The sequence below is a fragment of the Mya arenaria genome, chromosome 7, assembly GCF_026914265.1.
Source record: "Mya arenaria isolate MELC-2E11 chromosome 7, ASM2691426v1".
Classification (NCBI taxonomy): Eukaryota; Metazoa; Mollusca; class Bivalvia; order Myida; family Myidae; genus Mya; species Mya arenaria.
In genome coordinates this window covers 552255-567271 of record NC_069128.1, presented here as the reverse complement: position 1 = coordinate 567271, position 15017 = coordinate 552255, and the positions used below count along the sequence as shown (strand labels likewise).

The following is a 15017-nucleotide window of genomic DNA, read 5'->3' as shown; positions in this document are numbered from 1 at the left end:
TAATTATATCTTAATTATAACGTATTACGTCACATTCTATAGTATTAAACTCTGTTACGTGACATTCGTCCCTTTTTTATCAAGATTTTTAAGAAAATCTTTGCGTCAACCCCAAACAATGGTTATAATTGAATAGATAAATAAAATCGTAAGAAACTATGTTTCTCAACCCCAAACAGGTAAATTAAAAAAAGTAATTCTGACAAAAAAAAAAATACGCAAAAGAAAATCTGTGCCTAAATCTCAAACAATGATATCAAATTGTATTTCCGACAAAAAATACGCAAAAGAAAATCTGTGCCTAAATCCCAAACAATGATATCAAATTGTATAGATACCGTCCCTTTTTAATGCAAGATTTTCTTTTCGTAAGCAATAGAAAGTAAACTGACACGTTATTTGTCAAAATGTCTGACATAATATAGACTAATTGGTAATTAGCCCTCAGGTAATTAATAAACATAGTTAACAATTAGAAAATAACACTGCAGATTGAGTACAAGTAATTAACACTGACAGTACTGTTGTCAAATTTGGTAATTAGTCAATGTTTTATGTAGCGCTGTTTTTCATGTTATCATTCTGAAGACAGGGAATCATCGTTGTTGTTGTTGCTGCTGCCGTGTTGTTGTAGATGTAGAGTTTATAGCCAAGGGGTTGTTTGATTGTAGAATGTCCCCACCGACTCGAAATGTTCTGCCATTATACGACTGCTAATTCTTGAAGTGTACTTAGATAGATGTGTGCAAGTGTTCATGTTATTGAAGATACTAACGATCTCAAGTTGGTGTTGTCCATCACACAGGAATCATCACGGTCCTAAAGACTTGATCATGTGACGTCAAGCCGAGCACAGGTCATACGAGAATGTGTGCTTAGCTCCTCTGGATATTCCGAAGTGTAACCAATTGGTTAGCACATCACATACGCAATACCAGAATATAGTTCGATCCTTTATGAAACACCGATGACCACTTAACACAATATCGCCACTAGGTATATTATCTCGATATCCGCTGAAGAATAATGTTGATATTGACTGTTCGTATCACGTGACATATTACCTGTACTTTTACCTTTCATTGACATAGGTGTTGCTATTACCATGAAATTTTGTGTTGATATTTTCAAGCAGGCTTATATTTTGAAAGTGGCCCCATTTATAATTAATTACTGTATCTGTGCGTAAGTATTCGTATGTTTGATTTAATGAATGTTTGACCTAAGTTTTTTTTTGTGAAACGTTTTGTTTTTATGAACAGCATTTTATTTTATTAAGAACCTTTTTATGCAATATTTTACAAAGCTTATATGTTAGCTCATAAGTAGTCCATTATTTTAAGAAAACTAATACATAAGTGATTCAATTAATTTATTAAATAACTCACATCCTAATGTGACTTCACAGGAGTCCAACAATTTTGTTGAAATTCAATATCTTGAACGTATCATCTCCAATCACTTTTAAGAAACCTGGTCTTTCTTGACCACTATCTTTGTTTATCTTTGTACAACTTTGTACATCTTCACAGTTATAAGAAAGCTAAACTCTAGCTTAACATGTTACCATCATGCTTATCATCGGATAACTTACAACTTTATAATTGATTCATTAGTTTTACCAAACTAATCTGTGAGTTACTTAAATAATTTAATTAGATTACTTATTACCTAACAAACAATTTAATTAGTGATTTCGAAATTGAAAATTACTTGCCGTATTCAGGCGATACCATTTATTTAATGACATCTAAAAAAAATACTTTTTATTTTGCATGCTTTCTCTCTCAGACCTTTCTATGATCCAAACAATGATTTATTTATATGATTTTTAAAACTTTAAAACCATCACCACTCAAAATTATATAGTATGATATATTGACAAAATACTACAATTATTTACACGACTATAAACTTACTTAATTTTAATGATTTCATATCATTAATGTCAAGTTAATTACAGGTAACATTGCATTCATTTACCGATCTGATGTGTTTGACAATTATTTACAGTTACATGACAACTGAAGTAAGGAAACCTGCCATTTGTCTCCTTCTTCGACATAAAAACATCACATTTTGTATTATCTTCAGTGTTTGCACTAAACCCTGAGTATAAGTCATTATTTTTTGTATTTATGCAACTTTCATTAATGTTAGACCTGCTAAATTAGTTTACTCATACTTCTTTTAATAACATTTCTTTCCATGTGAATTGTTCAATTAATGTCCTTAATTGACTTAGTTTTCTTTTTCATAGTTATTTAATAATGTACTTAAATGATTTAGTTCAATACATGACAAGCTCTTCGTTTGCATTTAACGTTTTTTTTCACACCTGTTTTACTTTTTTTATCGAAATTCTCAATATTTTTATCTTTGTTACCTTAAATACTCATTCTATAGTTTATTCTTATTTAAATCAAATGGTTTTATTGTACTAAATAATGTGGAACGTTGTTAAGTCAGAAATTAGATTACTTAGGGGTTCCTTCAAAAGAACAGCTTTGCTCTGATTGCATTTATTATCCAAAACTTTAAAATTTTGCCCCGTTAAATATCCCAAAATTATAGCAACACGTGTCATATCTAGGCAAGAAATACAAAGTAATAAAACGTCACTAACTTTTGTCCCGTGGCCTGTTCGCGCTGCAATGTCCATAGTCACTCGAACCGCAGTTGTCATCATGTACCTTTTTCTTTTACGTTTCAAATGTGATCCAATAGTTTTCAGTACTTCGCCGTTGTGTTCCACGTCAACCCTGTTCTTGAATATCTTCCCGAATCTTCAATCTTGTTCGAAATATCTGTTAGATATCTGCTGATAAGCAGGACAGAACGGAAGTAATGCACATGTTGAATAAATGGGTGTTTTAGTGTGGTAAAGCTTACCTATAAACTTTTACGTGTCACGTAACGCCAACGCTCACTTAACTTTCGTGATAGTTCGTTCAGTAACCAACCAACAACTGTTCAAGTGTTCTAAGTCTTTATTGTTCCACGTTCTTTCTAAGTATAATAATCAGTATATAATACAGCATGGCATTTAAGGTAATCCCGCATCCTAACTGCCGTCCATTAAGGACCCAAGGCCGGTCTCCTTCCGTGCCTAACAAACTCTGTTTTCACATCCCAAATCATCTCTTTTATACTAATTTGTACTAATTTGTTGTCTACCTATGACAGCTTTACAACCACAGGAATACACGTTTTTGTAATTAACATGACCATTTTGTACATTTGTACCAGGTCGGCTGTCAACCATCTTCATATTCAAATGACAATCAAATATGCCCTACATTACTAAACATGCAGTATGTAGACACATATCCATTTAATTAAATCTTAATTATATCTTAATTATAACGTATTACGTCACATTCTATAGTATTAAACTCTGTTACGTGACATTGGTGAAGCATTCTTTACCAGATGGTTAATTGTGGAGGCCCATGCCATGGAATCCCTTTGATTGTTTTGCATGTTGTGTTTTCTCTGTACTGATGCTGCTTCAACAGTGTGTGTTCATGCCTTCTTATCTTGCCCTTTCTCCTTTAATTATACCCCCACAAACGAAGTTTGAGGGGGTATATAGGAGTGAGCTTGTCGGTTGGTCGGTCGGTCTGTCAGTTTTCATGGTTTCCGGACAATAACTCATGAAAGGCTAGACAGATTTGAAAAATATTTGGTACACAGGTGTAACATCAGAAGATACAGGTCAAGTTCGATATTGGGGCTGGTGGGGCCAAGGTCAAGGTCACTGTTACTAAAAATAGAAAAACGGTTTCCGGACGATAACTCATGAAAGGCTTGACAGATTTGAACAATTTTTGGTACACAGGTGTAACATCAGAAGATACAGGTCAAGTTCGATATTGGGGCTGGTGGGGCCAAGGTCAAGGTCACTGTTACTAAAAATAGAAAAACGGTTTCCGGACGATAACTCATAAAAGGCTTGACAGATTTGAACAATTTTTGGTACACTGTTGTAACATCAGAAGGTACAAGTCAAGTTCGATATTGGGGCTGGTGGGGCCAAGGTCAAGGTCATTGTTACTGAAAATAGAAAAACGGTTTCCGGACGATAATTCATGAAAGGCTTGACAGATTTGAACAATTTTTGGTACACAGGTGTAACATCAGAAGATACAGGTCAAGTTCGATATTGGGGCTGGTGGGGCCAAGGTCAAGGTCACTGTTACTAAAAATAGAAAAACGGTTTCCGGATGATAACTCAGGAAAGGCTTGACAGATTTGAACAATTTTTGGTACACAGGTGTAACATCAGAAGATACAGTTTGGTACACAGGTGTAACATCAGAAGATACAGGTCAAGTTCGATATTGGGGCTGGTGGGGCCAAGGTCAAGGTCACTGTTACTAAAAATAGAAAAACGGTTTCCGAACGATAACTCATGAAAGGCTTGACAGATTTGAACAATTTTTGGTACACAGGTGTAACATCAGAAGATACAGGTCAAGTTCGATATTGGGGCTGGTGGGGCCAAGGTCAAGGTCACTGTTACTAAAAATAGAAAAACGGTTTCCGGACGATAACTCATGAAAGGCTTGACAGATTTGAACAATTTTTGGTACACAGGTGTAACATCAGAAGATACAGGTCAAGTTCGATATTGGGGCTGGTGGGGCCAAGGTCAAGGTCACTGTTACTAAAAATAGAAAAACCGTTTCCGGATGATAACTCAGGAAAGGCTTGACAGATTTGAACAATTTTTGGTACACAGGTGTAACATCAGAAGATACAGGTCAAGTTCGATATTGGGGCTGGTGGGGCCAAGGTCAAGGTCACTGTTACTTAAAATAAAAAAACGGTTTGCGGACGATAACTCATGAAAGGCTAGACAGATTTGAACAATTTTTGGTACACAGGTGTAACATCAGAAGATACAGTTTGGTACACAGGTGTAACATCAGAAGATACAGGTCAAGTTCGATATTGGGGCTTGTGGGGCCAAGGTCAAGGTCACTGTTACTAAAAATAGAAAAACGGTTTCCGGACGATAACTCATGAAAGGCAAGTTTTTCTTGTCAGCAGTGTAACTTCTAAATAACTCAACAGATTTAAATAAAACAATACATGCATGATAAAAGAAGATGCAGTGTGCAGTAACCTTGGAGTTATGGCCTCTTTTCAAAGGAATGGTTTGCCATTCCTGTGTCCAGGCGGCATTTGGGGGTATTCGTCACTCCTGTGACAGCTCTAGTTCTGTCTGTCATTTTCTGGACCTTTGTTGTTTGCTCATTTCACTTCATTTTATTTCTTCTCTGTCTCTGCTTCTTTAGTTTCTCATTTTCTTTTATTTGTAAATCATATTTAGGATCTAGTTGTCTTCGTCTTTGTCTTAGCGTTGGAGCAATACCTGACAAATTCTGCTCTTTTTCTCAGTATCTCGATCTCTGTCATACATTTTCTGCAACTTTTGATCATTTCTAGACTTCATGTTTTCTAGAGTTTTTTCTTCATTTGTTTTCATATTTTCTATGTGATCTCTTTAGAAAAAGGAAGCTTAGGCCACACCAAATTAATAACTTGTTCATTGGATTTCCCGCACCTTTTTCTTCAGAAAAGCAAAAATAAATTTTTATTTTTTTATCACCTTTGCCCGCACCATCTAAAAAAAATAGTTATTTTTTTTACGAGCGCTAATTTGTTTAGTAGAATGTAACCTTTTCCCTTATAACCGTGTCATTCGGAGCTCCTCGGCCTTTTTTATTGAAAACAACCTCGGATGTATGCCGGTACATCAGTTGAAGTAGTTCGTAGATTTTTTAATTATATCATTTATGAAATGAAGTGTTTTAGAATTGTATTTATTGATCTAATTTAATTGTCAGTGAAGTTTATTATTGCAAAATTAAGTAAGATTTCCAAGAGTAAAGTCATAAAGTTTAACTGCTAAATAAAATTACTATGCGATCTACTTGCCTCTTTTTGAGTATGTAAACGGTCCAAATACATCCTAGGTTGTTTTCGATAAAAAATGGCCGAGGAGCTCCGAATGATAACGGTGTTTTTCGATCGTAACAATTATCAAAGAACCGGCTAGTCTTAATCATGCAGCCGCTCTAATTAGAGTCAATGAACGATATAGACCCGGATACAAGCGTCTATGAGAACATTTATTTCACTTCCTGATTCTTGAAAATTACGTGAACAAATGACAATTCTACTACCATTTAAAGTTTGATTAAATTTCGGACAAATGTGTTTGTTTTAATTTGCCTTCTGCTTAAAGTAAACGTATATATACTGGGCAAAAAGTGCTGAATTTCATCGTGAATGACAGTGATTATCCAAAGTTTGAATTTGGTTCGGACATGTTTGACAGGAATTCAAAGACATTTTTTGTCAACAGTCTTATATCACTGGTTTCCATGCATTTTCGCATACATTGGTTCATTCCAAGATAAAGATATAACCTTTTTCAAAACATTCAATCTGTGAGAGTGCAGCTTTAATAGACCTGTAAAGACTTGTTGATGTGAAACTAAACTCTCAATCAAACTTTGGTAAAAGATCAAATACGGGGCTCCGTGTGCGGCATAGACTGTGCTAATTTTTAGCTCGACTATTCGAAGAATAAGGAGAGCTATACTACTCACCCTGGCAGCGGCGCCGGCATCGGCGTTGGCGTCACACCTTGGTTAAGGTTTTGCATGTAAGCACCTTTAAGTCATTATCTCAGTAAATACATCAGTTATTGCAATGAAACTTTGGATATGTATTCCCAACTATCTTACATACTAAATTAATGAAGTTAGATAACAATTATTTAAATATAATGCAAATAATAGGCCTTTATTATTCAAATTAGAAATTCTGGTTAAGGTTTTGCGTGTAAGCACACATAGGTTAATATCTGATCAGCAACTACTTGAGGTACTGCATTGATACTTGATACAATGGTACTCATCCATCCAACCTACTAAATTAACCAAGTTAGATAACTCTAGTTTGCATTTAATGCAAATAATTGCCCTTTATTATTTGTCTTAGAATTCTGGTTAAGGTTTTGCGTGTAAGCACACATAGGTTAGTATCTCAGCAACTACTTAAGGTATTGCATTGAGACTTTATACAATGGTAGTCAACCATCCAACCTACTTCATTAACCAAGTTAGATAACTCTAGCTTGCATTTAATGCAAAATAATTGCCCTTTATTATTCGACTTAGAAATTCTGGTTAAGGTTTTGCATGTAACCACATTTAAGTCAATATCTCAGCAATTACTTGATGAATTGCATTGAGACTTTATACAATGGTACTCAACCATCCAATCTACTTAAATAACCAAGTAAGATAACTCCAGTTTGCATTAAATTAGAATAATGGCCCCTTTTTTATTCAACATAAAAATTCTGGTTAACGTTTTGCATGTAACCACTTTTAAGTCAATACCTCAGCGAACACAGCGAATCATGTATTGCATTGAAATTTTACACACAGGCTCCCATCTATTTAACGTTCTTATTTAATCAAGTAAGATAACTCTATCTTTTATGATATATGATTTTTGCCCCTTTATTATGCGACTTAGAAATTCTGGTTAAGGTCTTGCATGTTAGCACACATAGGATAATATCTCAGCAACTATTTGATGTATTGCATTGAGACTTTATACAATTGTATTCAACCACCCAAATAAATTGAATAACCAAGTTAGATAACTGTATTTTACAAATAATGGCCCTTTATTATTAGACTTAGAAATTCTCGTTAAAATTTTGCATGGAACCACATTTATGTTAATATCTCAGCACACCATGTATTGCATTCAAATCTAATCTAACAGTGGTCCATGCATGTTTCGCCTAAACGTTTCAATCCTTACATTGAAAAGCAGCGGAATAGTCGAGCGCGCTGTCCCTGTGACAGCTCTTGTTTAATTTAATATGATGAAGAGCTAGTTAAGTTATCATTGTTAAAAGTCTTCATTTGAAGCAAAAAAATGTTTCAATACCCTGTATGAATTTTCTTCAATGGATATTGATTCATAAAAAACATTGCTCCAGGGTGCGGAGCTACTTTTTGCTATATGTCTATACGGAAAAATCTTCTCCTCAGAAGTCAACTTTGTTCCCCAATGTGCAAGGCACAATCGGTGAAGATAATTTCAATAAAAGTCACTGATTATTATTATTATTATTGTGATTATTATTAATAAACTTTTACTTTTTCAGGAGACAAACAGAAACACAGAGGTGCTATACATTCCGATGGAAAAGACAACAAAAGCATCTCCCATCATTTTGGCGTGGCTCAGATCAAGAGGAGAATTTTAAGAAAGGTAATAACTGAGCAACTAAGAACATGCAAGTTGCACTGGTTAGAGTGTAAGACCCATCTCGCTTCATAAGAATTTATAATCATCAATGTATTAAATCAAGAAATTGAAACGTAACTGTCTTGTCTTTTGCAGTGTTTTTGAAATAAAATATAATAAAAAAAAAACTAAATTATTTTTTAATATGATTGTGAATGTGTGATGTTTTCTTCTGATCGTTCTCTCTTAAAAACCAGATACAAAAAACATATTTGTAGATTTTTTTGTTTTACTTGTAAATATAGTTTTAAGGTTGTATTTTAGGCAAAGCCTTTTATTCTGCTCAATACAAACTTAAATATTGTAAGAGTTATGGCACTTTGTAATTTTTAAACAAATACATTTTTTTCATGTTTTTGTAAGCCCATTATTAAGGGACTTTTAATATTTTCACCAGCTGCATTATAAAGTCAGACCAAAATTGTCCAGTAAGTGTCCAAACAATAACTAAGTTAGAATCCTTTCTCAAATCAGGTGAGCGATATAGGGCTATCTCTGTGTTAGTCTGACAAAAAAACAATCATCAATCTTTGAGTTAAATTGACAAATATTATTGTAGAATGTTTTGTGAAGATATACAATTGGATTTCTTTTGTGTCAATAGGATTAAGGTTTCTGCACATAAAAATTATTTAGAATAGCTTTTGGGTTAGTCGGTTCACGTTCAATATTACTGATAGTATAAGTGGAAGCAGTGACTTAAAATTAATTACCAAACAGTTTCTGTGACTTAAAATTAATTACCAAACAGTTTCTGCTCAATTGCTTTGAGTTAACATACGAGTTATGAAACTAGTTATGAATACTAGTTCTTGGTGGCATAAATGAAAGACCTTGTTTTGTCACATTGACTTGTAATCAAGCACTTACTTCCTCTAAATTCTTTTCAGGTGATGGTTGGGCACACACAAGAAGACATAGATCACAGGTGTCCAGGCATATGAGTAGACAGGAGTTTCACACTCTGCCAAACTTACTTCATCAGAGGAGCAGAAAGCTTCTCAAGATCCTGCACTGCACACTAAGACATAGTCTTTGACTACAACAAGGGGATGAAAGTACAGAGAGGTCCAATTGAAATACATTCTGTGCTGCATCATTTCTTCATTCTGGAAGTCGATGGACATGATTTATCATGGCATCAAGTGTGCAGTTTGTCGACTATCAGCAGTCTTGTTCACCAGCTGTGCAACTTGAGCTGGTAGCTTTATTGCTTGAAGCCACTGCATAAGAGGGGGAAGGTGCAGGCTCATCAAAAAGTCTCAAAAGTTGAAACTAGGAAAAGAAGTTTGTCAAGAGTGTGAATCTATTTGCTTTGAAAACAAACGTTACAATGATTTGGTTTCCTTTGAAACTTGATACATACTATGTGTATGTTGTATGAATTGAGATGCTTAAATAAAGAACTGCTATTCAAATATCAGGAAACTGCATTTTTCATACTAAATGGTGAATGATGTCGCCATTTCCTGTATGTATTTAAATAAGAAATGAGATTAAATTGTACAGCATTATATGAGCTTAATATGTGTTTTCTGTTTCTTTAAAATTGGTGAAAAATTGTCAGAAGATAATTAGACCAGTATCCATTACTGCAATCATACAATCAAATATACAGGGACAAGCCCACTGGGCATATAATATAATTAAACCCTGTTTAGGGGCACGAGGCAAACAGAGTTACTTTCAAATGTTAAAGCTGCACTCTCACATTTTGGACGTTTTGACAACTTTTCACATTTTATGTCTTGGATTGGAACCTTCCAATTTTTGCGAAAAATTAAATGGCAGATTTTTCTATTTAAGTTAAAACATTGATGTTTTATGCACTTTTTTTAAACCGTTAGTAACATTAATTTTCGAACAGAAATATGAAATCTGCAATCTGATCTTTTGTCAGCAATCTTTTATCATTGGTTTGCAGATAATTACGTAAAAATTTGCTCATTCCAAGACAAAAAAAGTTGTGAAAACGGTATATCTGTGGGAGTGCAGCTCTAAATGTTTAATTGCTTGATTTTACTACTGTATTAGAAATTACAGGGGTTGGGGCATATTTTTAGTGTTTTTATTGCTTTTTTATGATTCATACAGTCATACTTTATTCCTCAGGGCACAACTTACAAATAGACAAAACTGGAAAATGGTCATATCAAAAGGTCAAAGATAATGTAAGTTGAACAATCATATTGTTCATGGCTTGTATTTTTGGTATATTTTGTTGCATATGCTATAGAAAAGTTGAAAGTTAAAAATAAATTCATAGTTGAAATGATGGCTTTGAAGGTATTGTCAGATGAGAAACGGCACTATTAAGAAATAGGTATAATGGTACTTTATTTATTTTAATCAATTTTAGATATTGTATGAAGATTATTATCTTATTTAGTACATGAGACCTTTTAAACAGTTATTGACCTTATAACAATGTGTGTATGAAGCTTTAGATCAACACTTAAAGCTGCACTCTTACAGATTGTCAGTTTAGACACAAAATTGTCTCAAAATCTGCTTGGTTATCATTCCTTTAAGGTATTAGCCATGTAATACAACTCGGGAAACATCGGGTAACATCGACATATATCGCCACTCGCCGTAACAGATCGCGACGAACATCGGGCTTATTCGGCCTGTACCGGATGTTGCTATTTTTAGAAACAGAAGGTATTTCCCGGCTATTCAAAGGTCAATTGGTGGTTTATTCTTTTATGTAAAACTATTTAAATAAAAAAGAGAAGTTTTCTCAACAACTGTGCATTTATGATATTTTTTCTCTAAAAGAGTTATTTAAAAAAATCTCTGGTTTTAATTTGCCTTATATTTTCAAAGCTTCACATATTAGAAGATTACCAATCTTCTATTGCAAAATCGAACAGGAACCAGTCTAATGGCGAACTGCTTCGGAATTATCCGAGAGCGGACGGTAAGAAACGGCGCATGCGCGATCAAAAAAATGAAAACGCCGCATGCGCAAGCCCATTGCACCAGGGACACTTCTAAAACAATCAATATATGCGCCGGGCGCCGATGCGCCCGCGCAATGAATTAAGCATCGAGTGAAACTCCAGTGAAGCGAATGCTCGTTTACAAGTGGCACAAGCGGTTCAGTGAGGGGCGGGAAAGCATTTGAGACGACGTGAGGTCTGGGCGACCGGTTTCACAAACTACGGAGTGTGACGTCGAGGCCGTGAAAAACATCGTTGACGCTGATCGTCGAGTCACTCGTTATGAAATATGCAAGATGTTGGACATGAGTTATGGGTCGGTACGGAGGATAATGAAAGACAGTTTGGAAATGAGTCGAGTGAGTGCGCGTTGGGTTCCACGGCTGCTGACAGAAGATGAGATGAGCAAAAGACTACGGGAATCACGCCGATTCTTAGCTCGGTACAAAAAGGAAGGAAACCGTTTTTTTTGTGAAGATAGTCACTTGCGATGAAACCTGGCTGTTTTATTACGACCCTGAAACAAAACAGCAAAGCAGTCAATGGAAGACTACCGGTTCCCCGCCTCCGAAGAAGGCACGATCATCCCGCTCGATAGGAAAGCATATGTTCATTGTCTTCTTTGATGTGCACGGTGTTATCCTACTCCATGCAGTTCCGCAAAGCCAATCTGTGACGGGTGCTTCCTACTCGAAGGTATAGTGATATATAACAAAATTCCTTTTTATGAATATTTAGGACTTGAAAAAATCTGCATAAAACAATGTTTTAAAAAGTTTATGATTAAAAATATGGGATTGAATAAGTGTTAGTTTTAATTATAATATTTGATGAAGTACGCAATACGCGACAAATGTTATAAGCCTCAGTTACTAGTATGTTCTCCATTTAAGGTTTTGAGGCGTGACTTGTACAGGGCGATGGCATTAAAGAGACCACAGGCGTTGCATGATGGGTGGATTCTTCCCCAGGAAAATGCATCAGCGCATAGATCGGAGGAGGCACAGACTACCGCGACAATCTAGCTGGAAGCGGAGATCCTTCCCCACCCCCTTATTCGCCAGACCTACCACCATGCGATTTTGCCCTATTTCCGAAACTTAAATGTGAACTTAAAGGTAAACGCTTCAATGACTTTCAGGCACTACAGAGTGAAGCTCAGACACGCCTGTATTCTTACAAGTCAGAGTGGTTCAGTGACATTTATCGGCAGTGGGTAGCGAGACATCGACGTTGTATTGCGGCGAACGGCTCTTACTTTGAGAAGTTATGACGTTGACGTCGGATTCTGACGTTTGAAGTGCGCGGGCTATACTGATCTCATGTTAATGAAAAAGCTGTAGTTTCCTTTATATTCTATGTTCAGTTTGAAGTTTTATTTGTCATTTACAGCTGAAATAGATTTTATAGCGAGCTGACGTTCGTTGAAAAATATTAAAATGTGTTGATTTTATGAAGTAATTCCACGAACTTCTGGCTATACCCTCGTATTAAGAAACTCGGAAAGTATGTGAATGGTTTGGACCGGCTTCCTCAGCCGCTAAAGAGGATATGTTTATGACATACTTTTTTAAATCTTTCGAACATGAGTTTTTGAGTGAATATAAGCGAAGCGTTAAGGGTTTTAAAAATGCGTCTTTTACTTGGATTTTATAGATTGTTGTTACGAAATAAAGTATGGCGAATCAAACGAAGTGTTAAAGCTAAGCTATTGATGGCTGAAACCCTTCAATAAATGTTGATATGTGCTAAAATATAGTCTTTGAAGTCCAAATTTTTTTAATGCGTTACTTACCCGATTCAACAAAAGGCTGTTGCACAATCTGTTGATTGACATAATCACGTGATAAACCAATAACTTCCATTAAGGTTAAAATATTCAACACCTTAGTATGAGTCCCTTTGGGCGAGTGGATAAGCGATCCGTTTTTTTATTATATGTGTTATCTGCACCCCCATATGCTTGCTCCCAACTTTAACAAGATTAATTTGTAATACTTTAATCGTTTTTTAAAAATGCAATTGAAGTATAAAAGAAAATCAACCTGGTTACTATTATTTCTGCAATTTCAGTACCAAGGAGTAAAATAAATATACATGTAAGTGTTTTCAGATGCATTACGAGAAAAAATATGTTTGGTGCCAAAACATAAGGAGTCTCTTTAAACGGAAAAGTTTTGGCAGTTACTCAGTCAGTCAAATGATCATAATTCTATAAATGATAGCTTTTAAACGTTGTCATTCCTGTTCATCAGAGGTAGGATGATAAATATAATGCATATCATCATCGCTCTGAGGTACGAGAACGTTGTATACAGAGTATGTTTTTACTGAACATGCGTCTGTTTATTTCGATGTCATAAAAGGTTTAAACTGTTTAAAGGAACTATAACATTATGAAACAACAAATCTGATTACAGATATCAGTGGCAGATCCAGGAATTGACTTAAGAAGGGGTACGTGAAACTCATGGGCTTAATCTTTCCACATCCGCCTCTCCCTCAGAACAGAAATTGAATGGCTTCCAATGTTGGACCGGGGTGGGGGTTAGACTCCCCTAATTAATAGTCCGACATAGTGCATTTTTATCTTAATATTGTATTTTTTCCCGATATTGACTGAGAACGTATTATAAACGGACGATTCAAAGGGGTGGGGGACGGCGCGCGCGCTGGGACCGATCCCCCTCCCCTGAATCTGCAATTGAGTACATGCATTAAAACCGTCTTCGTAGCCTATTGGTTAAGGCGTTCTATACCCTTCATTCAATTGACTTAATACTTCACACAATTGTTCAGGACCATCAGCCAATGAGATTACATAACTCCATATCCTTAATACAAGTTATGGCCCCTGATTGACTTAGGTTAAAGTTTTAGGCAAGTAAAAGTTAAGGGGAAGTTGGGATTTTAATAAAAAAAATTCTATACCGTTCATGCAATGCACTTAATAAAATTCAAAATTATTAAGGACCATCTTAAATCAAGAAACATATCTCCATTTTAACCCTAAATACAAATAATGGCCCTTGATTTATTTTGTTTTCTTTTGAAAGGCATATTTGTATATTCTTAACTACATTTTCATAATGGGAAATCAAGTTATTTGAATGACTTGCGTCATTGTTCGGGCGGGCTGGTTGAAGGGCAGCATCATGTATCGAATAATTTTAGTTAGGTTTGACATAAAGAGACCAAACTTGGTAATATTACATCATTATTGTATTCACTTCTAAGTCAAAGCGGCGTAGTCGAGCGCGCTGTCTTACGACGGCTCTTGTTTTGTCTCAGAATCTATATAATCATATAATGATAACACAACTTAGGTCTTTCCAGGATAAGTGTGTCACATTGTAGGTAAATACACATGCAAGTATAAAACTGACAGGAAATTTTGGATATTTGCACAGTAACCACAACATTATGTCATACGTGTATTCATCAAAAGCTAATGTAGCTTTAAAAATGTGTACAATTTTCCACCATTCTGTCAACTGCATGCTGCATTGTTGCTACAGTGAATATTCCATAAAAACTAAGATTGAGTTTCAAAAAGACAATACATAAATTAGTCAACAATTCATTAAATGGTGATTTTTTTGCATTGATGAGTTATTGTTGAACCCAGATCTAGAAAATTTCGAGCCTTACGCCATACTAATACAAAAACCTTGTCATATGTACACATCATTCAACATAATTATTTCAAGAGATTTGGTAACAGTG

The 15017-nt window shown here is 35.2% G+C and overlaps 1 long non-coding RNA gene across 1 annotated transcript in view; it reads left to right on the top strand.

The window, feature by feature from the left end:
* LOC128239960 (uncharacterized) overlaps nucleotides 1-10871 on the top strand; it is a 31469-nt gene extending 20598 nt beyond the window's left edge. Inside the window, exons 5-6 of the long non-coding RNA XR_008261975.1 lie at nucleotides 8204-8310; nucleotides 9237-10871. This is a non-coding gene — a long non-coding RNA (uncharacterized LOC128239960). The remainder of the gene's footprint in view (nucleotides 1-8203; nucleotides 8311-9236) is intronic.
* Nucleotides 10872-15017: the final 4146 nt, after the last annotated feature.